Source organism: Pongo pygmaeus, chromosome X, assembly GCF_028885625.2.
Source record: "Pongo pygmaeus isolate AG05252 chromosome X, NHGRI_mPonPyg2-v2.0_pri, whole genome shotgun sequence".
NCBI classification, from domain to species: domain Eukaryota; kingdom Metazoa; phylum Chordata; class Mammalia; order Primates; family Hominidae; genus Pongo; species Pongo pygmaeus.
This window is the reverse complement of record NC_072396.2, coordinates 106441461-106467592: the sequence shown is the minus strand read 5'-3', so window position 1 is coordinate 106467592 and position 26132 is coordinate 106441461. Positions and strand designations below refer to the sequence as shown.

The 26132-nt window shown below is 40.6% G+C and overlaps 1 protein-coding gene across 3 annotated transcripts in view; it reads left to right on the top strand.

Moving 5' to 3' along the window:
• The window catches only part of LOC129025009 (nuclear RNA export factor 2), a 72857-nt gene that overhangs the window by 1476 nt on the left and 45249 nt on the right, over nucleotides 1-26132 (top strand). For all 3 annotated transcript variants that reach the window (XM_054472432.1, XM_054472435.1, XM_054472433.1), the window contains one exon: nucleotides 7225-7332. The gene's annotated coding sequence lies outside the window, so the exon portion shown is untranslated. The remainder of the gene's footprint in view (nucleotides 1-7224; nucleotides 7333-26132) is intronic.

The following is a 26132-nucleotide window of genomic DNA, read 5'->3' as shown; positions in this document are numbered from 1 at the left end:
TTGAAGTTGTGCATTTGTAGCAAGCACACCTGTTTTATTCTCCTCCCTTTCCCAGTGGTGAGGGAGGGATTCCCACCCTAGTGTTATGGGGGCGGCTGAACACATGGTACCCTATACTGGACAGACGGAATCCACAGCAATTTATTAGTAACATTTACTCACAACCAGAGAGAGGAGGGCACCTCACGCCAGGTAGAGCCACACAGTGTCACACTCTGGAAGAGAGTGAACAAGCAGGGGCTTTCAGGGGGAAGTCTTTGTAGTAACCAGAGGATGAAGTGACCGTTGTTTCAGGGGAGGACGATTGGCTTGTTTGAATAATTCTGCAGGCTGGTGGGGACCTGAAACATGCTACCCAGAGATAAGCAGGCACTGTGTCTGTTCAACATGATAATAAGGAGGGTACTTTGGCCAGGGGGTCTTTCTCCCTGGGAACCCAATAGGGAAGATAACTTGTGGTGAGGCCAGTCAGTGTCCTCCTGTTCTACCCCAGATGTCAAGGCATCCATATAATTGGGCCTCTAATTTTAGGTCTTATGCGACATTACCGCAAACGTGATTTCGTTCCCTTCTACGTGGATCATGTCAGGGGTACATGACATCCATAAGTTGTATTACTGGTGGTCCTCACCTTGATCACTTGGTTAAAGTGGTGGGAGTTATGCTGCCCCAGTGTAATGCTACTATTTTCTTCTTTGTTAGTAATAAACATAGTGTGAAAAGTTCTTTAAGAAGAAACACAATAGGTCCTCTTATATTCCTGTTTCTTCGCAGACTTTGACCCACTACTGTTAAAATCTGTCTAGGGATCTTGCCTACAGCAAATATTACCTAATGGTGATTTTCTGTTTTCCTAATTTCTGCTACATTTATTAATTGGAATTCCTCTGTAAGGAAGAGCTATCTTTACTCCCTCATTTGTTTATTTCTTCAATTTATTTATCTCAGTATGGGCTCTTGAATAATTATGTTATACATGCCAGGCTTAATACCTAGGTGATGGGTTGATGGGTGCAGCAAACCACCAGGGCGCAGGTTTACCTATGTAATGAACCTGCACATCCTGCACATGTATCCCAGAACTTGCAATAAAATAAAATAAAAATTTAATCTAATTATATCATTATTTTGTTCTTTGAACTGTTCTAGCCTTGGCCATTGGGAAGTCATTTTGGTTGGTTCTGTGGTCTTTTGATATGACCCTATCGTTTTTTGGTACCTTTTTCTGGCACAATAAGATGTTCAGATTCATCATGTGTGTGCCCCCCTACCCTCACACACACACACCCCTTATAGCCCTGGATTAAAACAACTTCTACAAGGGGCCCCGGTTCCCTTTCTTGGGGAATGACATTTACCAACCAGTATCTCGGTGTGTGTTCATTATTAATGGCGTTTCATTGCTGCTAAGGCTCTCTCTATGGAGAGGGTTAGGAAATAACGTATGTATACACCCATGCCTATAGACACATCTGCATTTATTTTGGTATCTATCTGTATGCATAGCTATTAAAAGCCAGGAGCTTGTATTGATACTTTCAATTCCAATCATTCTAGACTTATTTGTAGATTCGTTCTCCGACCTGGCTTTCATTATCAAATAGTTTACATACCTGTTTATTTCTGGTCAGTAGATACATAAAGTAGCGTCTGAATTGCTAACAAATAAATGCCCCTGTTGCAAACATATTAATAAGTTATATTTTTGTACAGTTGTTTTTGTCTTTGGCCTTAGAGGATATAGTCAAAATACTGCTCTCCAAAGTTATGTATCTTAGATCTTTTCTTCCTCTCTCCTTCAGCGTGGTTAAGACACTCATTTGTAATATTGTTAGTTGAACCTGTTTCTGTTTGATTTGAGGTACCCTCACCCCAATATCCTGGTTGATTTCAATTTTTTATTTATATTTTGGGTATGTGCAACATTACTATGATCCAAAGAGTCAGGGTTATACAAAAACCTATACTCGGGGAAGTGTCACTCCTTCGTCATCCCTTCTACCCTGTTCCCATTCCCCATTTCTTTCCACTTCTTTCCCTGGCCCTCCCTGTAGGGTAATCAGTCCCTTTGGTTTCTGGTTTAACCTTTCCTGTATTTACTTTGCCCAAATGAGCAGATACATACATGTTTTCTCATATTCCCTTCTTACACGAAGGATAGCATACTATACATGTTCCTTTGCACTTTGCCTTTCCTACTTAACAGCATTCTTGGAAATCACTCCATATTGTTTCACAGAGATCTTCATCGTTCCTTTTTACGGCTGCATTGTACTCCATTGTGTGGCTGTGCCACACATAGTTTGTTCAACCACTCGCCTATGTTTGGGCATTTTGTTTTTAATACAGAAACCAGGTCTCGCTCTATAACCCAGGCTGACTGAAGTGCAGTGGCACAATCATAGCTCATGGTAACCTCAAACTCCTGGGCTCAAGCAATTCACAACTGCCTCAGCCTCCCAAGTGGCTAGGACTACAGGTGTGTGCCACCATGCCTGGCTAATTAAAGACAATTTTTTTTTTTTTTCGATACGGGGCCTCTCTATGTTGCCCAGACTGGTTGGATCTCCTGGCCTCCAGTGATCCTCCCGCCTTGGTCTCCAAAGTGCTGAGATTACAGGCATGAGCCATGGTGCCTGGCCTGTATGGGCTTTTAAATTCCTTCCAAGATTTTGCAGTTACAGACATTACTCCCGCGAATAACCCTGGACATGATTTTTTTTTTTTTTTTGTATTGGTAGAAATGTACCTTCAAGGTATATTCCCACTAGTAGGATTATTGGGCCAAAAGTTAAGTGCACATGTAGTTTTCTTAGGTGTTTCCAAGTTTCTCTCCAGAAGGATTGTACTGGTTTTCATTTCCATTAGCAACATATGAGAATGACAATTTCCCCACAGCCTCACTAACAGAACATGTTGCCTTACTTTGGAAACTTTTTTCTACGGGTTAGGTGAGAAATGGTGTCTCGCTGTTTCTGTAATATACCTTTGTCTAACTATGAGCAAGTTTTGACACTTATCATATATTTGAGGACTGTTTTTATACTCTTTGTTGGAATTATCTGTTCGTATCTTTCCCCCATATTTCTATTGCTGTTGTGGTCCTTCATCCCTCAATATTTAAGAGTTCTCTATATATTTGGAATATTATCCAGTTGTCTGCGATATATGCTGCAAGTACTTTATACCAATTTGTCAGTTGCCTTTTGATTTATTTATGATGCATTTGCATCACTTTCGTTTATCCTTATGTGGTCAAATCGATTGATTATTTCTTTCTTTCATTGCCTCCGGAATTTGAATCCTAGTTAGAAAGCCTTTCCCTACAGTGGGATTCTGCCATGTTTTCTTTTCTTTTCTTTTTCTTTCTTTTCTTTGGTTGACATGGAGTCTCGCTCTGTTGTCCAGCCTGGAGTGCAGTGGCGCGATCTCGGCTCACTGCAACCTCTGCCTCCCAGGTTCAAGCAATTCTCCTGTCTCAGCCTCTCGAGTAGCTGGGATTACAGCCGCCCGTCACCTTGCCCGGCTAATTTTCGTATTTTTAGTAGAGACGGGGTTTCACCATTTTGGCCAGGCTGGTCTCAAACTCCGGACCTCAGGCGATCCACCTGCCTCAGCCTCCCAAAGTGCTGGGATTATAGGCGTGAGCCACCCCCCTCCCCCGGCCACTGCCATGTTTTCTTCAAGAACTTACATGGTTTCATTTGTTATGTTTAGATCACTAACCCATTTGCAGTTTATTCTTGTGCATGCTGTGTTATATGGATCTACCTTTATTTTCCCAGACGTCTCAGTTGTTCCAGGACCATTTATTAAATGTCCATCTTTGCCCTAGAGAGTTTATGTGCCATCTTTATCATGTACTAACTTTCATATGATTTGGTTGTATTTCTGAGTTTTCTATTCTAGTCCACTGGGCTATTAGTCTATTCTTGCACCAGTGCCACTATGTCGTAATTACAGAGGCTTTATAGTGTGCTTTTCTGGCTGATATCATAAGTCCCCTCTCATAGATTTTCTTTTTCACGCGTTTCCTGGCTATGCTTGCATGTTTTCAAAAATATATTAACTTTATTATCAATTTGCCTAAATGCATAAAAATGTGTGCTGGCGTTTTTGAGACTGAATTAAATTTATACACCAACTTAGGAGAACCGACATCTTTTTAATGCTGGATTATTCCATCTAGGACAGTGACTTAGTCTGTTTGGGCTGCTATTACAAAATACCATAGACTAGGTAGTTTATAAACAACAGAAATTTATTTCTTGCAGCTCTGGAGACTGACAAGTCCAAGATAAAGATGCTGGCTGATTTGGTGTCTGGTGAGGGCCCTCTTCCTCATCGATGGTACTTTCTAATTGTATCCTCAACATGGTGGAAGGGACAAGGCAGCTCTCGGAAGCCTCTTTTATGAGAGAACTAATCCCATTCATAAGGGCTCCACCCTTATGACCTAGTCGCCTCTCAAAAGGCCCCACCTCCTGATGGCATCACCTTGCGGGTAAAATTTCAAGATAGTAATTTTGGGGGTACACAAACATTCAGACCATCTCGGATAGCGTATGTGTTTCCATCTGTTGAAGTCTCCTGTGGTGTCATTCAGGCGTATTTAACAATTTTTCTTGTATAAATGTTGTTATCAAGTTTATTCCTAAACTTTAATCCTTGTTGCTAGTGTATGTGGGGCTTTGTCTGTGAGTGTGTCCTCCAGCTGCTTATTTTTTTGTGTGTGTATTAAAAGACTGCTGATTTTTTGTATGTTAATTTTATATTTTGCTACCTTAATGACTTCTTTTACTGGTTCAGTTGATTTATCATTGTTTCTATAGGGTTTTTCAGGTATACTATAACATCATCTGCACATAGAGATGGCTTTACTTCTCTTTGTAAAAAGTAAGTTTTATTGTGTATATCTAAGGTATACAACACGGTGTTATGGGACACGTATGGATAGTAAAATAGTTACTATAGTGGAACAAATTAACATACCCATTATGTCACATAGTGACCCATTTTTGGTTTTGGTAGCAGGAGGCGCTAAAATCTATTCATTTAGCAGAAATCCCACATCGTATCTAAAATCTATTCATTTAGCAGAAATCCCACATCATATTTAATAGTACAATTGTACAAACTGTATTCCAGCATGTTGTGCACTAGATCTCTAGTCTCTTTCATCCTACATGACTGCTACTTTGCATCCTCTGACCTACATCTCCCCCTTTCCTCCTCCCATCCCCTCCTCACCACCCCGACCCTGATAACCACTGCTTTATTCTGTATCTCTGTATATTTGAGTTTTGTTTTACTTTTATTTTTTAAGATTCCACATATAAGTGAGATCATGCAATAGTTCTCTTTCTGTATCTGGATTATTTCACTATTATTTCACTATTATAGCATAATGTCCTCCAGATTCATCCATGTTTTGGCAAATGGCAAGATCTCCTTTTTAAAGTGTATACATACAACACATTTTCTGTATCCATCTGTCCCTTGATGGACACCTAGGTTGTTTCCATATCTTGGCTATTGTGATTAATGCTGCAGTGAACATGGGAGTTCAGATACTTTTCAAAGATCAGCTGCTTTTAAAAGGTGGTGATTTTATTTCCTTTAAGTAGATACCCAGAAAAGGAGTTGCTGGGTCATATGATAGTTCTGTTTTTCACTACCATATTTTTTTCTAAAATAGAAAAATGTATAACTACCATTTTATTTCTAAAACAGAAAAAAAAAAATCTATTTCTTTAGGTACCTCCATACTGTTTTCCATAATGGTTGTCCCTATCTACATTCCCATCAACAGTGTACAAGGGTTCCCTTTTCTCCACACACTTGGCAATGTTTGCCATCTCTTGGCTTTTTGATAATAGCTATCCTAATGGTTGTATGGTGTTGCCTCATAGTAGCTTTTATCTGCATTTTCCTGATGATTAAATGATGTTGAGCACTTTTTCATATACCTGTTAGTCAGTGTGTATGTCTTCTTTGGAGAAATGTCTATTCAGGTCCTTTGCCCATTGTTTAAATTTGATTGTTTTTCTGCTATGGAGTTGTATGATTTCCTTACAAAATTTGGATGTTAACCCCTTATTCGTATATATGTTTCGCAAGTATTTGCTCCCAATGTGTAAGTTGCCATTTCATTTTGTTGATTGTTTCCTTTGCTGTGCTTTTTAGTTCTTCTTATTCATTCCTAGGAAAATGATCGATTTCTCTGGTCAGTTGACTAATACTTGTAATGCAAGATTGAATAGGTGTGAGGTAGTAGGCATGCTTTCCTTGTTCCTGATCCCAAGCGAAAACTTTGAGTGCCCCCCGCCAAACCCCATTAAATAAGTTACTAGCATTAGGACTTAGGTATAGATGTTTTATCATGTTAAGAAAGCATCCCGTGGTGCCTATTTTCTTAAGGCTTTTCTATTTTTTAACATAAAGAGGTGTTGAATTTTTCCAAAGGCTTTTTCAACATCTGTGGTGATAACCATATGATATTTGTCTTTAAGTGTATTAATATGGTGGATGATATCAAGGTACTTTCTAATATTGAACCAATCTGTATTGATGGGATAAATCCCACTTTGCCAAAGTATATTATGATTTTTTAAAATATGTTGTTGGATGTTGTTTGCTAATATTTTATCTAGCATTTTTGCATCTACACTTATCTATCCATGTCACACTTGCTTCATAAAGGAAGTTATGAAGATTTCCTTTATAATGCTGTTGAATAATTTATAGAGCATTGGCACTCTGGTACTATCTGATCTTTGAAGGTTTAGTGGAATTGACCTGTAATAGCATCTGAGCCAGGTGCTTCTTGGGAGTTATTCCTTAATAACTTTTTCCATTTTTTTCTGTGAAAATTGGCCAATTTAAGCCTTCCAGCATTAGAGTAAAAATCTTGATAATCTGTATTTTCCTAGGAAATTATTTATTTCATGTGTATTTTTAATTTCTTTATACACAGGTTTGAAAAGTAACCTAATTTTTTCTGTTTAAATGATTATCATTTGTCATTTATTATTTTGTATATTTGTGCTCTCTCCCTTTCTTCCTTCATTAATCTACCTAGTGAGTTTGTCCATTAAAAAAAAAACCCAGGATTTTGATTTAATAAATATACACACATTGTTTTTCTACTATGTATCTTATTAACATCTGCTTATGTATTTATTTATTTATTCATTCATTCATTCATTCATTCATTCATTTTAGTGACCGAGTCTCCCTGGATCACTCAGTCTGGAGTGCAGCGTTGTGATCATAGCTCACTGCAGCCTTGAGCTCCTGGGCTCAAGCAATCTTCCCACCTCCGCCTCCTCAGTAAGTAGGACTACAGGCATGTTCCATCACGCTCTGCTAAAGAATCATTATTATTATTATTATTACTGTAGAGGCAGGGTCTCCTTATGTTGCCCAGGCTGGTCTCAAACTCCTGGCCTCAAGTGATCCTCCCGCCTCAGCCTCTCAAAGTGGTTGGATTACAGGTGTGAGCCACCAAGCCCGGCAATTTCTGCTTTTATGTTATTTCTTTATTTGTGTTTCTTTTGGTTTCCCGGGTTGTTCTTTTATTAGATTTTTGAGGCAATGCTTTAATTTGTTTAATTTTATTCGTTCATTTTCATTGATGAGAGTATTTAGTGCTCTGAATCTGCTTCCAATCACTGCTTTAAATATCTTCTACAGATTCTCATATGTAAGCTCTCATTATCACTCCTCTTAAATATTTCTGTAACTTCAGTTTGTATCTCCTCTTTATCTCGACATTTGCTTAATAGAAGGCTTAACATTTTTTCCAGGTAGAAGAGCCTTTGTGCTTTCAGTTTGTGTTAGTAAGTTCTACTTTTGTTGCATCGTGATTGCAGAGGGTTGGTTGTAATATTTCCACTTTATGGAAATTAGCGAGGCCTTCACTGTGAGGTAATCATGATCACGTTTTGTTAACGTGCCATCAGCTTTTGACAAGGTGGTATATTCTTTATTTCCAAGGTGTAGATTTATGTGTGTGTATGTATGCCTATGTGTGTATACACACACTCAATGTATCTTATTAATTGTGTTGTTTACATTTTCGGTATAGGTCTCTTTATTGTACCACTGGATTTGCCTTGTACTGAGACTTGCCATATATTAAATCTCCTATTATTATTGTGCTTCGATGTCTCCATACCTTTTGGCATTACAAAGGTGGTTGCTATGTTATTTGGTGCATAAGTATTCCTAAGTATTATATCTTCACTGTGAATTTTCAATTTTTAATGTTAGCATGTAAACTTTGTCATTAAAAAAATTACTTTTAGCACCTGCTTGCTTATTGAACATTTTACTCTCTGGTCCACCAGTTTGTTTTTAACCCCCAGTCTCCTTTTAACACTCATCTACCGCCTTATGAAAAAAAAAAGTTTATTCTCTTTTTTTCTATCTCTCTCACTTCTCTTATTTTACTTGCACTATTTTTTTTCCACAATATAAAATAAATGCACGTTAGTCGTTTTCCTTGCTTCACCTTCATTTTAGTATTAGATACCAAATGCTTGCCATCAGATGTTGTAGGGAAGATTTTCCTGTCATTACCTGTGGAATCACAATCCCAGTTTACCCTTTAGAATATAAGTTAGCAAATGTTTTCTGTAAAGAGCCATATAGTAAATATTCCAACCAGTGGGCCATAGTTTGCAGACCCTTGCTCTAGTGGAGTCCTCAGGAAGGGCTGATGGGTACATAATTTCCTAAGTTCCTGTCTGTTTTTCTATAAGCTGTGATATTAGTGAAGGATCGGCTGGGCTGGATATCAAATCATTACTTCAGACATTTTTCTAAGCCCATTTCTGAGTTTAGAGTTTTAAATGATATTCTAATTCAAGGCAGGTTTTATATCCTCAAATGCTTGTTTGAATGGAATTAATTCTGTTTGCAGGGTTGACGTACAGTTTCCTTCTGTTTCATGGTTGTTTAATATGTGTGAAATTTTGTCTTCTGCTCTTTTTCTCTGTCTGGAATGTTTTTGTAAGGAATTATCCTTCCTTTTGTTCATTTTTATGATATTGGATTGTTTTACCAGATTCCTATTTTAATGGTGCTATTTTCTGTCAGTGTAGAAAAATTCAGGCCTGAAATTTACTGATTTCGTTTGCTTGTTTTGGTAGCAGACAAAGAAGTTATGAGCGCTCTGATTCTGTGGTTCTCTTATGTCTTGCAAGATTCTTCATTTTCTCCTTTTGTTTCTTTTCCCCATCATTACCAAAGTGGCAAAGCATGCTTCTCCCTTTCTGTTTGCCCTTACTCTTACCCAGAAGCTGTGGATTTCAAAGGCTACTTTTATTTTATTTTATTTTATTTTGAGATAGAGTCTCGCTCCGTCTCCCAGGCCAGAGTGCAGGGGTGTGATCTCGGCTTACTGCAACTTCTGCCTCCTGGGCTCCAGCGATCCTCCCACCTCAGCCTCCCGAGTAGCTGGGACCACAGGCGCACACCACCACACTTGGCCACTGTTTTAAGTTTTCGTAGAGACGAGGTCTCACTATATTGCCTAGGCTGGTCTGAAACTCCTGGGGCTCAGTGGTCCTCCTGCCTCGGGCCTCCCAAAGTGATGGGATTACAGGCGTGAGCCACTGCACCCAACCCAAAGACTACATTCTAAGATCATCTCTACCTCTTTAAATTACACATATTTTAGAGGTCCTTCCCTATAGTCCCTGCTCTTATTATCTGGGACACCTTCTTGGTATTTTTTAGACTTAGTCTGGGCTCAGTCATTTTAACTGTAGCTTCAGACCAACTTTAAGCCCCTTGCCTCTTCCTTTCTCTGTGTCTCTTGCAGCTTTTCTTGGTCTGTCTTTGCTTGCCACAAAGCCTGGTGATGAGAGCATGACAGATCCTGTGCTGGGATTTCATGCCTTTTCTCCTTTTACTCACTACTAAAGATTTGGCATTATCTGTTTCTAAGTAACGATGAGGATGTGGCTTCTGTATAGATTTACATCTTCCTTTCTGATTGGTTTATATCCTTTTGACACGAAACATTGGGAGGCAGGTGCCTGGGTGGTTGACATTGCCTTATGCTGACTTACAGCTGATTTCAAATGGCATTTTATCTTATCTAAATATATATGTGTGTGTATACACACACAGACACACACACACACACACACACACACACAAACACAGACATTTATACACACATACAAGTCTATTTCTATTCCATGTCTATAGTAGAGGTCTCTTGAAGTGGTTGTTTGATTCACCATATATTTGTTCAATACATATTTCATTTATTGCTATCTTTGGTGGCAGGCAAGAGACTGTGAAAATCTTCTCAGGACTTGTTAATGTTCCTCACCCTAAAGCAGGTTCATGTCGATGGGCAAAAAGGTGCCAGCCACACTGCTAGAGCTTGCTGCATGGAGTCTGCTGAGTGATGAGCCTGCAGCTATCCATGCTCTTGAGGAGCTCCCATGAGACCTCTTTGTTTCATTGTTCATCACTGCCTTCTTGGGTGGGCAGAAGATGAAACTAAAGGCCATGGTGAGGATTTGGCCCTCCTGTTGTCTCCATGTTGGACCGTTGAGCGTAAGGGAGTCACACTACGAAATCTTGGGAGCCACGATTGATGGTCTGCAGATCTTCCCTGCCCAGAGCTCTTCTCCTTGGTAACCCTATGTACACTAGAGACATAGTGAGTCATCAGGAGGGTATGCTGCAGCCTGAGGCAGGGGGTGGCCTAACAGTCTCCCAAAGGTAGTTGATGGTGAATGCTGAGGATCTCTGTGAGGTTGTTGGTCCAACACTTGGGGTCACCTTAAGGACTCTAATGTCTTACAGAGGTGATTATGGAATAGAGGTGATTGAGAATACTATTGATGGATTCACCTACTGGGTATGATTACATAGAAGAACAACATGGACACCAGACTGGGGAGGATCGGAGGAGAAGGAAGGATGGGAAAAACAATAAAAGATGTTGAGTTTGTACGGAAAAATATTTGTTGGTAGATTGTTTACAGAGTGAAGAGCAAAGATAAAGGGTTTGTCCCTCCTTCCCCTCATTGGTGTTGCTGGATTATATTAAAATCAGCCACCTTTCATATTCTGTCTCTTCCTCTTCCTGCAGACGGCCAAAACGGAGGGTCCTGGATTTAAAGCAGGACCCAGACAGCAGAACCACATGCTCTGAGATCAGGAGCACATTCCCATTTTGTTTTCAGTCTTGTGTTTACTCTCAGCACTCTATCCTGAAAATAGAAGAAGCCAAGCGAAGTGTTAGGTGCCTGGAAATTGTACATTTAGAGTCTCAGTCTCGGCCCATCCAGGGAACGCATGGGATTGTTAGCGGACATTTCCCTTGATGGCACCTTGAGAACAAGGCAACTCTTTTCTTTTCTTTCGAGTAAAGTTGAGCAGAGCCTTGGGTCCTTGCATCTCTGCTGTAGAGATTTGCAAATTCTCTACAGACAGACAGACAGACACACACACACACACACACACACACACAAACACAGACATTTATACACACATACAAGTCTATTTCTATTCCATGTCTATAGTAGAGGTCTCTTGAAGTGGTTGTTTGATTCACCATATATTTGTTCAATACATATTTCATTTATTGCTATCTTTGGTGGCAGGCAAGAGACTGTGAAAATCTTCTCAGGACTTGTTAATGTTCCTGTCAAGTGTCTGCCCACAAAAGTGTCCTGTAGTTTCTGGATCTGGGATGCACTGATCACCTGGAAGTAGGTCAGGCTTATTTGAGTGAAGTCAGCACCCTTTTGGCACAGATGATCCAGCAGGACAGACTTAGTCTATCTAAAATCCTTTTAAAATCCTGTAAAGGGAGAAACTTCTCAACTTTTCTCACTCATCATGAGCAGATGAACAACCTCCAGGAATTCAGCTTGTCTTGCTTCTGCCCCACAGATCAGCTGGACAAAATTTCCAGGTGAGAGGTTAGGGAGGGACCTGGGTTCCCTGAATGCCCCATTACGAACAAAGGAGTGCGACTATCCTTAGATACTCTTAAACACTTTGTAACCTATTTCTCCTTCCACATCAGCACGGGCACTGCTGGGTGTTTTAAACGAGCCAAGCTAGAGAGTGTGGTCCCTCATGCTGAGGAGAAAGACAGGATTAGAAAAGTCAGCTGTGCCCAGTCAGTCAGTCAGTCAGTCAGTCAACCAACCATGTGCAGACACTAAGATAAGTCTGTCGACATATTGGCGAAAAAGACAACAGTCCTTCTCTTATTGGAGTGTGTAGCCTTCTAGAGAGGAAGGGGAGGCATTCAGTTGGAGAAATAACTGACGCTGTAGCACTGATGCACATCCCCATGGGCTGGTCACAATAGGTAATACCGCCAGATCGTTTTGTTCCTGTAGTTTTCCCGAGGCTTAGGACCTGAATGGAGAACTTGTCATTTGGAAATTCGTCAAAGGGAATTCTCAGTCGGCTGCTTTCCCAGACGCATCCCCATCAAATAACTGAACTAGATACACTGCTAATTATACTGTAGGCACTAAGTTAAACTCTTTTTCCCTTAATCTGTCCCACAACCCTCTATAATAATTGCTATTGTGCACATTTGAAAGATTAAAAAACTGTATCTCAGTGTGGAAAAGTAACTTTCTTAGGGTCACAAATCTATTAAGTCTGACTGTAAAGTCCACAGTGTTAACTGCTGTTGCAATGGACATACAGATTACTTTATTCTAGAGTCATAAGTATCTATAATTCGGGACTGCTTGCTCTAATCCAACCCTCATTCTTCAGAAATGCCTTCCTTTTTTCTCTCTACAGAGCCCTGCCATCTCATTTGTATACACTGTATGTGTCTTTCTGTGGACTTTCTACCAGAGAGACATCACTGTCCTATCCCAGAGCTCTGAGGTTACCCGCCTAAGACTGTTGAGTCTGAGTAACAATCAGCTATCCTGGGAAGTTTCTGAGCCATTCCAGGCTCTGCTGGAGACGGTCTCAGGGAACCTGCAGCATCTGGAGATAGACAACTGCCTGATAACTGATTCTACTTTCTCTGTTGTCATCCCAGCCCTGAGCCTCTGTTCCCACCTCTGTGTCCCTAGCTTTGTCTTCAACCCCATTACAATGCCTATGCTCATGAGTCTTCTGCAGCACTTAACAGCGTTGATGGAGCTGAAGCATGTGATTTATCCTGTCCCTGTCCATTGCTATGAAGAATGGCATTCACATGGCAGTTTGGACATACAAGCTTGCTAAAGTGCAGGCCTCATTGAAGGTGATGCTGCAGGCAAGTACCACAGAACGACATGAACTAGACCACCCATTCTGAGTGATTTTCACAGGACAAGGAGTTGTTTCATCACTGATGTGTGGCCACTAAAACACTGAGTGTTCTTGCCTGAAGCCCAATTAGTAAAGACACATAATGTACCATTCTGCTATTCCAGGAAACTGGTGTTAGGAAGATTGGATATGTAACTGACCTCTATAAAAGAAAAACTCTAAGAAGGAAACAGCAGACTTTACGAAGTCCTGTGGGTCTCTTGCCCATTGTCCTCTACGTCCTCCTTCTTGTTACTGACCACAGTGTTGGGTACGTGACATGGGCTGACCCAGTCGTGGCACACCATTTCCCTGTCCACACTGATCGGTTCACTTATGGGTACTTGACGCAAGTCAGGACAGTTGAAACCTTTCCTGAATGTTTTTCTGGAGTAGGTGCTGGTTACTGAAGCCAATAATATTACTCACTGAGGTCCTTTAATCTTCTTGTATTCATGATTGCCTTAGGTTGCTTATGACAAACCATTGGCAATTAAAATGAAAAACAACAACAAGAAGAAACAAACTATCCCCACTACCTACTGGTGTCTTTATCAGTATATTGCTATCTCCTTTCCTAGGTGTCAGAAGCCTGGGGTTCAGTTTGCCCTTATTTCACACAGATTCACCAAAGATCTGTTATTAGCTAGGTACTGTTCCTGGTGCTAAGGATGAATAGGCAAACAAGACCCTACACCAAGTCACTCACAGTACAGATCTTCCTATGATTTGTCTGCTTCCCCGCTCTTTTCTTAGGGGATTTGGGAAAGTTATTTTGCCCATCTATAGCCCAGATTTTTTTTTTTTTTTTTTTTTGCTTTGCCCCTTGCATACTCTGCTGAATCCACATTGGCCTCTTTATGCTGTTGGATAGCTCATCAAGTCTCAGGCCGTAGCTTAGATGTTACGTCCTCCGAGACGTTTTTCTCTTACTTCCCCCTCCTTACTTACCCCACTTCTCTCCCATTACTTCCCTTACTTCACCATGCTGTTTTTAAATGTACCATGTACATTTCCTTCGTGGTACACATCATTCCATATGTATTTGCTCCCTCTGCTCCTCCCCTAGAGTTGCACTATTCAGTATAGTAAACACTAGCCACATGTGGCTACTGAGCACTAGAAATTTGGTTACTCCAAAATGTGATGTACGATAACTGTAAAACGCACACGGTATATTCAAGACTTAGTGAGAAACAAAAAATGTAGAATAACTAACTAATAACTTATTTGCATTGTTTACGTGTTGAAATGATAAGTTACTGCAGATCAAAGACATAGTAAAAAAAAGACAGAGTACTAATGTGTTTATATTGTTCAACAAGTTGAAATGATAGCACTGCGGCAAAGACAATCACTCTCAGCATTCCTATTGAATACCTCCTTGGAAGACCCAACCGGTACAATAAAGCAAAGGAAAGCACTAAAAGGCACACAGATTGGAAATGAAGTCATGAAAAAGTGTCCCTATTTACTGACATGATGGCTATGTATAAAACTTCTAGGAATTTGTGAAAAACCTCCTAGAACTAATGAGTGAGTGTACCTAGGTTGTCATATACCAGGTCAATATTAAAAGTAGGTCAACTCTATTTTTATATACAGTCCTCCCTTTGCACAGTTCTGATATGCACTAAGGTCATTTACCGTGATTTAGTTAAATAACACTAGTCCCTTCACAGTATGGGTCAAACTTCAGTTACCATGGTAAACTAACTGTCAGTAACTACATAAAGACCAAACATTGCTGCTGGCTCTTCAGTCCACAAATCGCTACTGAAATAACAGATGAGAATCATGATCAGTGGCCAGTCATGTCACTTCTTTCAAATTCTGTTTGTGTCGCTCCACAAATCACTATTTAAATAATAGGTGAGCATCAGGATCAGTGACCAGTCATGTCACTTTTCTTTTAAAATCTAATCATGTTTGGTCACTGAGTATCTATTATTTATTTCATGCATCAACAGCCAAGAATGAAGCTGAGTTTCCTCCTTGCCTCCCAGTGAACTACTCATATGACATTTTACCAAAGAACTGGATAGTTTAAAAAGGTAATTGGCCAACAAAGACAGAAACATGCAAACAAATGACAAGAGATAATGCTGGAAGTGGAAATTGCAAAAACGGTTTTGATGGAAAGGATTAAGATATCCCAGTGAAAGTGACACTTGCAAAAAACTTTACACTACAGGATTCCTTGAAGATATTCATGACATAGAAAGAACAAAGAATAAAGTTATGGAAGCTGATGAACACTCAAAACTGAGAAACAAAATTTGCCAAGTCACAGGAAAAAATGTCTACTCCATATCACAATTAATAAGATGAGAAGAAGGCAAGAACTGTTCATACTACTCTTTTTTTTTCCATGAGAAATTCTGGATTTAGTTTTATTTGGAATGTCACCAACTTCTCTGGCATAATATATGGTATAATTACTTTTAGAATGTGATTATTAATATCTGGAGACATTTTTATGTTTTGAGCACTTTTCTGAAACAATAGCTTCTGTTTTAGTGAATAGTAGTGGACAAGGCCAGAATCGATGTTTTTCTGTAACATTAAGCTAGTATTGGTAGAAGCAGTTAGATAAATTCAAGTCCCTTGACTCCAGTCACAAGACTTTCTCTAAATTATTGTGACTTTGTAAAATATTCTTAATTTGAATTTTCTTATCAATCCAATAGTTATTTACATTGATCTTAAGTCAAATTTGTATGTGGCGGCCAGGCATGGTGGCTCACGCCTGTAATCCCAGCACTTTGGAAAGCTGAGGCAGGCGGATCACTTGAGATCAGGAGTTCGAGACCAGCCTGGCTAACATGGTGAAACCTTGTCTCTACTAAAAAAGAAAAAAAAAAAACAAAAAACAAAAAACAAATTAGTCAGTTGTGGTGGTGGGCGCCTGTAGTCTCAGCTACTCAGGAGGCTGAGGCAGGACAATTGCTTGAAACCCGGTAGGTGGAGGTTGCAGTGAGCCGAGATCGTGCCATTGCACCACAACCTGGGCAACAGAGTGAGACTGTGTCTCAAAAAAAAAAATTGTATGTGGCTAGTTATTGTTAATTTCACTTTCATTGACATTTCTACTTTCACTTCACAGTACTTTAAAAATAGGCAGGCCAACATTCAGACTCAGGAAATACAGAGAACACCACAAAGATACTCTTCGAGAAGAGCAACTCCAGGACACATAATTGTCAGAGTCACTAAAGTTGAAATGAAGGAAAAAATGTTAAGGGCAGCCAGAGAGAAAGGTCGGGTTACCCACAAAGGGAAGCCCATCAGACTAACAGCTGATCTCTGGGCAGAAACTCTACAAGCCAGAAGAGAGTGGGGGCCAATATTCAACATTCTTAAAGAAAAGAATTTTCAACCCAGAATTTCATATCCAGCCAAACTAAGCTTCATAAGTGAAGGAGAAATAAAACACTTTACAGACAAGCAAATGCTGGGAGATTTTGTCACCACCAGACCTGCCCTAAAAGAGCTCCTGAAGGAAGCGCTAAACATGGAAAGGAACAACCGGTACCAGCCACTGCAAAAACATGCCAAACTGTAAAGACCATCGAGGCTAGGAAGAAACTGCATCAACTAACGAGCAAAATAACCAGCTAACATCATAATGACAGGATGAAATTCACACATAACGATATTAACCTTAAATGTAAATGGGCTAAATGCTCCAGTTAAAAGACACAGACTGGCAAATTGGACAGAGTCAAGACCCATCACTGGGCTGTATTCAGGAAACCCATCTCATGTGCAGAGGCACACATAGGCTCAAAATAAAGGGATGGAGGAAGATCTACCAAGCAAATGGAAAACAAAAAAAGGCAGGAGTTGCAATCCTAGTCTCTGATAAAACAGACTTTAAACCAACAAAGATCAAAAGAGACAAAGAAGGCCTTTACGTAATGGTAAAGGGATTAATTCAACAAGAAGAGCTAACTATCCTAAATATATATGCACCGAACACAGGAGCACCCAGATTCATAAAGCAAGTCCTTAGAGACCTACAAAGAGACTTAGACTCCCACACATTAATAATGGGAGACCTTAACACCCCACTGTCAACATTAGACAGATCAATGAGACAGAAAGTTCACAAGGATATCCAGGAATTGAACTCAGCTCTGCACCAAGTGGACCTAATAGACATCTACAGAACTCTCCACCCCAAATCAACAGAATATACATTCTTTTCAGCACCACACCACACCTATTCCAAAATTGACCACATACTTGGAAGTAAAGCACTCCTCAGCAAATGTAAAAGAACAGAAATTATAACAAACTATCTCTCAGACCACAGTGCAATCAAACTAGAACTCAGGATTAAGAAACTCACTCAAAACCGCTCAACTACATGGAAACTGAACAACCTGCTCCTGCATGACTATTGGGTACATAACGAAATGAAGGCAGAAATAAAGATGTTCTTTGAAACCAACGAGAACAAAGACACAACATACCAGGATCTCTGGGACACATTCAAAGCAGTGTGTAGAGGGAAATTTATAGCACTAAATGCCCACAAGAGAAAGCAGGAAAGATCTAAAATTGACACCCTAACATCACAATTAAAAGAACTAGAGAAGCAAGAGAAATTCCATTCAAAAGCTAGCAGAAGGCAAGAAATAACTAAGATCAGAGCAGAACTGAAGGAAATAGAGACACAAAAAACCCTTCAAAAAATCAATGAATCCAGGAGCTGGTTTTTTGAAAAGATCAACAAAATTGATAGACCGCTAGCAAGACTAATAAGGAAGAAAAGAGAGAAGAATCAAATAGATGCAATAAAAAATGATAAAGGGGATATCACTACTGATCCCACAGAAATACAAACTACCATCAGAGAATACTGTAAACACCTCTATGCAAATAAACTAGAAAATCTAGAAGAAATGGATAAATTCCTCGACACATACACACTCCCAAGAATAAACCAGGAAGAAGTTGAATCTCTGAATAGACCAATAACAGGCTCTGAAATTGAGGCAATAATTAATAGCTTACCAACCAAAAAAAGTCCAGGACCAGACGGATTCACAGCCGAATTCTATCAGAGGTACAAGAAGGAGCTGGTACCATTCCTTCTGAAACTATTCCAATCAATAGAAAAAGAGGGAATCCTCCCTAACTCATTTTATGAGGCCAGCATCATCCTGATACCAAAGCCTGGCAGAGACACAACAAAAAAAGAGAATTTTAGACCAATATCCCTGATGAACATTGATGCAAAAATCCTCAATAAAATACTGGCAAACCAAATCCAGCAACACATCAAAAAGCTTATCCACCGTGATCAAGGGGGCTTCATCCCTGGGATGCAAGGCTGGATCAACATACCCGAATCAATAAATGTAATCCAGCATATAAACAGAACCAACGACAAAAACCATATGATTATCTCAATAGATGCAGAAAAGGCCTTTGACAAAATTCAACAACCCTTCAAGCTAAAAACTCTGAATAAATTAGGTATTCATGGGACGTATCTCGAAATAATAAGAGCTATCTATGACAAACCCACAGCCAATATCATACTGAATGGGCAAAAACTAGAAGCATTCCCTTTGAAATCTGTCACAAGACAGGGATACCCTCTCTCACCACTCCTATCCGACACAGTGTTGGAAGTTCTGGCCAGGGCAATTAGGCAAGAGAAGGAAATCAAGGGTATTCAATTAGGAAAAGAGGAAGTCAAACTGTCCCTGTTTGCAGACGACATGGTTGTATATCTAGAAAACCCCATCGTCTCAGCCCCAAATCTCCTTATGCTGATAAGCAACTGCAGCAAAGTGTCAGGATACAAAATCAATGTGCAAAAATCACAAGCATTCCTATACCCCAATAACAGACAAACGGAGAGCCAAATCGTGAGTGAACTCCCACTCACAGTTGCTTCAAAGAGAATAAAATACCTAGGAATCCAATTTACAAGGAACGTAAAGGACCTCTTCAAGAACTACAAACCACTGCTCAGTGAAATAAAAGAGGATACAAACAAATGGAAGAACATTCCATGCTCATGGGTAGGAAGAATCAATATCGTGAAAATGGCCATACTGCCCAAGGTAATTTATAGATTCAATGCCATCCCCATCAAGCTACCAATGACTTTCTTCACAGAATTGGAAAAAACTTCTGTAAAGTTCATATGGAACCAAAAAAGAGCCTGCATTGCCAAGTCAATCCTAAGCCAAAAGAACAAAGCTGGAGGCATCACGCTACCTGACTTCAAACTATACTACAAGGCTACAGTAACCAAAACAGCATGGTACTGGTACCAAAACAGAGATATAGACGAACGGAACACAACAGAGCCCTCAGATATAATGCCACATATCTACAACTGTCTGATCTTTGACAAACCTGAGAAAAACAAGAAATGGGGAAAGGATTCCGTATTTTGGAAATGGTGCTGGGAAAACTGGCTAGCCATACGTAGAAAGCTGAAACTGGATCCCTTCCTTACACCTTATACAAAAATTAATTCAAGATGGATTAGAGACTTACATGTCAAACCTAAAACCATAAAAACCCTAGAAGAAAACCTAGGCAATACCATTCAGGACATAGGCATGGGCAAGGACTTCATGTCTAAAACACCAAAAGCAATGGCAACAAAAGCCAAAATTGACAAATGGGATCTAATTAAACTAAAGAGCTTCTGCACAGCAAAAGAAACTACCATCAGAGTGAACAGGCAACCTACAGAATGGGAGAAAATTTTTGCAATCTACTCATCTGACAAAGGGCTAATATCCAGAATCTACAATGAACTCAAACAAATTTACAAGAAAAAAAAAACCCGATCAAAAAGTGGGCAAAGGATATGAACAGACATTTCTCAAAAGAAGACATTTATGCAGCCAAAAGACACATGAAAAAATGCTCATCATCACTGGCCATCAGAGAAATGCAAATCAAAACCACAGTGAGATACCGTCTCACAGCAGTGAGAATGGCGATCATTAAAAAGTCAGGAAACAACAGGTACTGGAGAGGATGTGGAGAAATAGGAACACTTTACACTGTTGGTGGGACTGTAAACTAGTTCAACCGTTGTGGAAGTCAGTGTGGCGATTCCTCAGGGATCTAGAACTAGAAATACCATCTGACCCAGCCGTCCCATTACTGGGTATATACCCAAAGGACTATAAATCATGCTGCTATAAAGACACATGCACACGTATGTTTATTGCGGCACTATTCACAATAGCAAAGACTTGGAACTAACCCAAACGTCCAAGAATGATAGACTGGATTAAGAAAATGTGGCACATATACACCGTGGAATACTATGCAGCCATAAAAAATGATGAGTTCATGTCCTTTGTAGGGACATGGATGAAGCTGGAAACCATCATTCTCAGCAAACTATCGCAAGCACAAAGAACCAAACACTGCATGTTCTCGCTCATAGGTGGGAATTGAACAACGAGAACACATGGACACAGGAAGGAGAACATCACACACTGGGGCCTGTTGTGGGGTGGGGGGACGGGGGAGGGATAGCATTAGGATATACCTAATGTTAAATGACGAGTTAATGGGTGCAGCACACCAACATGGCACATGTATACATATGTAACACACCTGTATGTTGTGCACATGTACCCTAAAACTTAAAGTATAATAAAAAAAAAAATGACCTGTTGGATGGATTTCTACTTTCATGAAGTTAATGTCATTTTTAGGCCTAAAACTTTTTCTTTTCAAAAAAAATCTTCAGGTGTTTTTAAATTTTATTTCATTTTATTTTAAGTTCCAGGATACATGTGCATGACGTGCAGGTTTGTTATATAGGCAAACGTGTGTCGTGGTTTGCTGCACCTATCAGCCCATCATCTAGGAATTAAGCCCCGCATGCATTAGCTATTTATTCTGATGTTCTCCCTCCCCCGGTGCCCCCGACCAGGCCCCACTGTGTGTTGTTCCCCTCCCTGTGTCCATGTGTTCTCGTTGTTCAGCTACCCCTTTTAAGTGAGAACATGTGGTGTTTGGTTTTCTGTTCCTGCATCAGTTTGCTGAGGATAATGGTTTCCAGCTCCATCCATGTCCCTGCAAAGGAAATGATCTTGTTCCTTTTTGTGGCTACATAGTATTCCATGGTGTATATGTACTGCATTTTCTGTATCCAGTCTATTATTGATGGCCATTTGGGTTGATTCATTGCCTTTGGTATTGTGAATAGGGCAGCAATGAACATACGCATGCATATATATTTATAATGGTATGATTTATATTCCTTTGGGTATATACCGAGTAATGGGATTGCTGGGTCAAATGATATTTCTGTTTCTAGGTCTTTGAGGAATCACCACACTGTCTTCCACAATGGTTGAGCTAACTCACACTCCCACCAACAGTTTAAAAGCAATCCTATTTCTCCACAGCCTTGCCAGCATCTTTTGTTTCGTGACTTTATAAAAATCGCCATTCTGACTGGTGTGAGATAGTACCTCACAGTGGTTTTGACTTTCATTTGTCTAATGATCAGTGATGTTGAGCTTTTTTTATATATGTTTGTTGGCCGCATAAATATCTTCTTTTGAAAAGTGTCTGTTCATGTTCTTTGCCCACTTTTTAATGGGGTTGTTTGTTTTTTCTTGTAAATTTGTTTAAGTTCCTTGTAGATTCTGGATATTAGACCTTTGTCAGATGGATAGACTGCAACAGACACTCTGTAGGTTGTCTGTTCACTCTGAAGATAGTTTCTTTTGCTCTGCAGAAGCTCTTTAGTTTCATTAGATCCCCTTTGTCAATTTTTGCTTTTGTTGCAATTGCTTTTGATGTTTTTGTCATGAAGTCTTTGCCCGTGCCTATGTCCTGAATGGTATTGCTTAGATTTTCTTCTAGGATTTTTATAGTTTTGGGTTTTACATTTAAGTCTTTAATCCATCTTGAGTTAATTTTTGTATAAAGTGTAAGGAAGGGGTCTGGTTTCAATTTACTACGTATGGCTAGCCAGTTCTCCAAGCACCATTTATTAAATAGGGAATCCTTACCTCATTGCTTCTTTCTGTTAGGTTTGTCAAGGGTCAGATGGCTGTAGATGTGCGGTCTTATTTATGAGATCTCTATTCTGTTCCATTGGTCTATATGTCTGTTTTTGTACCGGTACCATGCTGTTTCACTGTCAAGTGCTGGAAAAAGAACAAAAGGAACTGTCTCTCATTGTCGATGGAAGTATAAAATGGCCCAGACACTTTGAAAAACAATTTGGCAGGTTTTCATGAAGTTAAAGATACACTTATACAGCAATCGCACTCCAGGGTATTTACCCAAGAGAAGTGAAATCCTTCTTCCCAGGAAACCTTCCAGCAAAACGTTCTTAATTGCTAAAAACTGGAAATATCTCAAATGCCCGTCAACTGGGGAATGGATAAACAAATTGTGGTATGTACCTACACTGGAAGACTACTCGACAACAAGACAGGTCTAAGTACTGATAACATAATATGCGTGCCACAGAATGGATGACTCTCAAATACATTATGCCAAGTGAAAGAAGACATACTCAAAAGACTACATACAATGCCATTTCTTTGGCTTTATAGAAAAGGGAAAACTAGAGAGAGAGAACAAATCAATCAGTGGTTCTCTTGGGCTATAGAAGATCAACTTTAAAAGGGCACGAGGGCACTTTATGGAGGTTTGGACATGTCCTAGATCTTCATTCTTGGGTTGATCACATGGTTGCGTGCTTTTGTCAAAATGCACAGAATGGTGGACTGAAAAGGGGAGAATGTTATACTATGTCTCAAAACTCGGCACCTTGATTGTTATTTTGTAACCTGCCTTTCTCCCCACTGTGTCCTGAATCAGCAAAAACTCTATCGGTTCTAGGGTGTGATTCCTGCTGTAATCCCCAACTCTGACAGACTGTCACCCCTGTATTCCTGATTCTGACCTGGTTTGCCTCTGATTTGGAAGATATGCTTTCTCAGACCCTCTGCCACTCTTACTCATTAACCTTACTCAGAGCCTTCTGAAACTCACTCAGTGCAATGCAAAGGAGGGATCCACAGCTGCACAGAAGGTGGTTGTCAGTTTCTGGCTTTTCCATGATTCTTCTGAGATGTGTTGACTAGGAGTCCCTGGGCTTCATGCATAGATTCATTCTTTCACCAAATACGTGTTGAATATTTTCCATATGCGGTGGATTCTGTCATCATTTCCTGTTTATTCTCCACTGCCTAACCCAGAACCAGATGTTCACGATGTCCAGTTAACAAACACTTCTGGAGCACATATGATGTTCTAAGCCCTGTGCCTGGCACCAGAAAGACAGATAAATTTGAAAAGACCCTCTTTGTCATCTCTAGCCTCACATGCCCTCCGTGGTGGACATAAAGATCTATTAAGCATGTCTTTTATTTTCTGTATCATGATGCTTTGACATCCTGGGCCTTGCTGACCCTGGAAGGCTTGCTCCTTCCAGGCCTGGTAAGGCAATTCTTAGAAATAGTAAACACCTTGCCCTGGAGCGTGCTTTTCACATGCAAACACATCAACGCGGATACAATACCTCCCAACTGTGTCCTTTATAGGGCTCTCACACCCTGGGTCACTATCCACCTGCCCTAATCACCCCAAGGCCAGGTACCAGGCAACTAGGGACAGCCCCTATGCCCCAAGGCTGCTTAAATTATTCAAACTAGCCAATCCTAAACTGGTTACTCTGCCTTGCCTGTTCCTTCCCACAGAGGCAGAGACAACAACAAATGCTCTGGCTTGCAGTTCTCCCTGTTCTCTTGCAGTTCTCTCTGGCCCAGACCAACCATGGTGCTTCGCCATGAGATTTCCCATGTCTGGGCATCCTGTCTTCTCTTCGGAACTGTGACTAACAATCTGTCTCTCCAAGGCAGTCATTTCCTGATCTGTTTCAAATGTTCTAGTAATCCACTCTATTTTAAAACACTCTCAGATTCCCCTTTAGGATGTTTTCCTCACTCTGCTGGGAGTGCTGTCCGCAGACAGCCTTGAGCTACCAGCTTCCTTGGAGAGCACCTTGGCTCCGGAGAGCCTCCTTGTTTTTCCAGAGTGGCCCACATTCAGTGACTGGTGGAGGCAGGAGTATAAAATCAGACATTTTTAATCAACGTAAGAAAACCCCAAGGGTCATTTTTAGCTTCAGAGTACCCCGTGGAGCTGGCTGAGGGTAATGAGACCTCATAGTAGCTCATTTCCTTCCTTTTCCAAATTCTGTGTTCTGACTCTGCTCTCCACAGGTACTCATCCCATATGTACTCTCACATAAACATCCTGCACAATAAAATCAGTCACACAGACTATCTGTTGCAGTGCTTCAAGCATTTGAAAAATATGGTGGAGATTGTAATGGATAAATAAGATTCTATGGCTACTGCTAAGCTCAACTGACACTCTAGAAAAAGACAAAGAAATCAGAGAGAAATTATTATGCACTTGAAAGCCGACTGCGAAAGCCATAGGGCTTCCTTGGGATTATAGGGAGACTTTCATCTCCTGGCACAGGATGGCAGAGAAAGCTTGTGATTTGATAATCATAGAAGTAAACCTCCAAAGAAGGTTAAATTTCCACCCAAAGTAGGACTGTTTCTCCAGGTTCAGGGCTCGCACTGGGCAAAATTGAGACCCATAGTGTAGTTTGGAGTGAGACCTCTAGAAACCTGAATTTCCGCAAATCTGAGGAATCTCCTGAACTGCAGAAGTGAGCTACTCCATCTTATCATGAGCTAGCATTTCTTCTTGCTTGAAGAAAATGCACAGGTTTCTCTCTCAAGTCAACATATCACCCCTTCAGGATGTACCTCCCAAACATCCCCTTGCCATAGGCCATAAGTAGGGTTAAATCACAGTAAGAGAAGAAAGTACAGAAGTAGGCCCCCAGATAGAAATGGAGATGACAAGACCCTGAAACTATAGAAGGCAGGTGTCAGCATTTGACTGTCAGCAGCCAGGTGGATTAAATTACTGTAATGAGCCCCAAGGAAACCTGACAACAGAGAGCTATGGAAATTGTTAACAGAATGTGTTGCCACCTTACTCTTGAGTAAAACGGAGTACTTCTCAACATGTGCCATCAGAAGAAATCAAGACTGACGACAAGTAGACTGAAGAGTTTCGCAGCCCTTCCAACCCCTGCCACAGGAAACTCGGGATCCTTTGTTCAATTTCTGGACCTGAATCAATTTTTTACATCTGGAACTTTTTGACTGAAAAGGAGGTTGGGTACCCAGGCAGAGAAGGTCTGTGCAGCACCACAGCCTGTGGACACAGTAATGATTCACCCCTTGCTATGGCTGGGCTGGTATCCCAGATGCAAGACACAGTCTTCACCACTCTTTTCTTTCTCCCCTCCTCAAGTGGAAGGAAGGGGTCTCTTTTGGAGCCACAAGGTGTGCAGCCTGGGGTTAGGGGACGGGTGATGCCAGCACTCCCTTGGCTGCCCCAGCTGGTATCTCAGTATGTCGTGTGACCCCCCCCCCCCCCACCCCTGGTCCACTGTCTCTGGGCCTAATTCAACACTAGGACTCACCTAAGAGTTGCAGTTCATTTTTGTTTGTTTGTTTTTTGAGACGGAGTCTCGCTCTGTTGCCCAGGCTGGAGTGCAGTGGCGCGATCTCGGCTTACTGCAAGTTTTGCCTCCCGGGTGCACGCCATTCTCCTGCCTCAGCCTCCCGAGTAGCTGGGACTACAGGCGCCTGCCACCACACCCGGCTAATTTTTTTTTTTTTTGTATTTTTAGTAGAGATGGGGTTTCACCGTGTTAGCCAGGATGGTCTCGATCTCCTGACCTCGTGATCCACCCGCCTCAGCCTCCCAGAGTG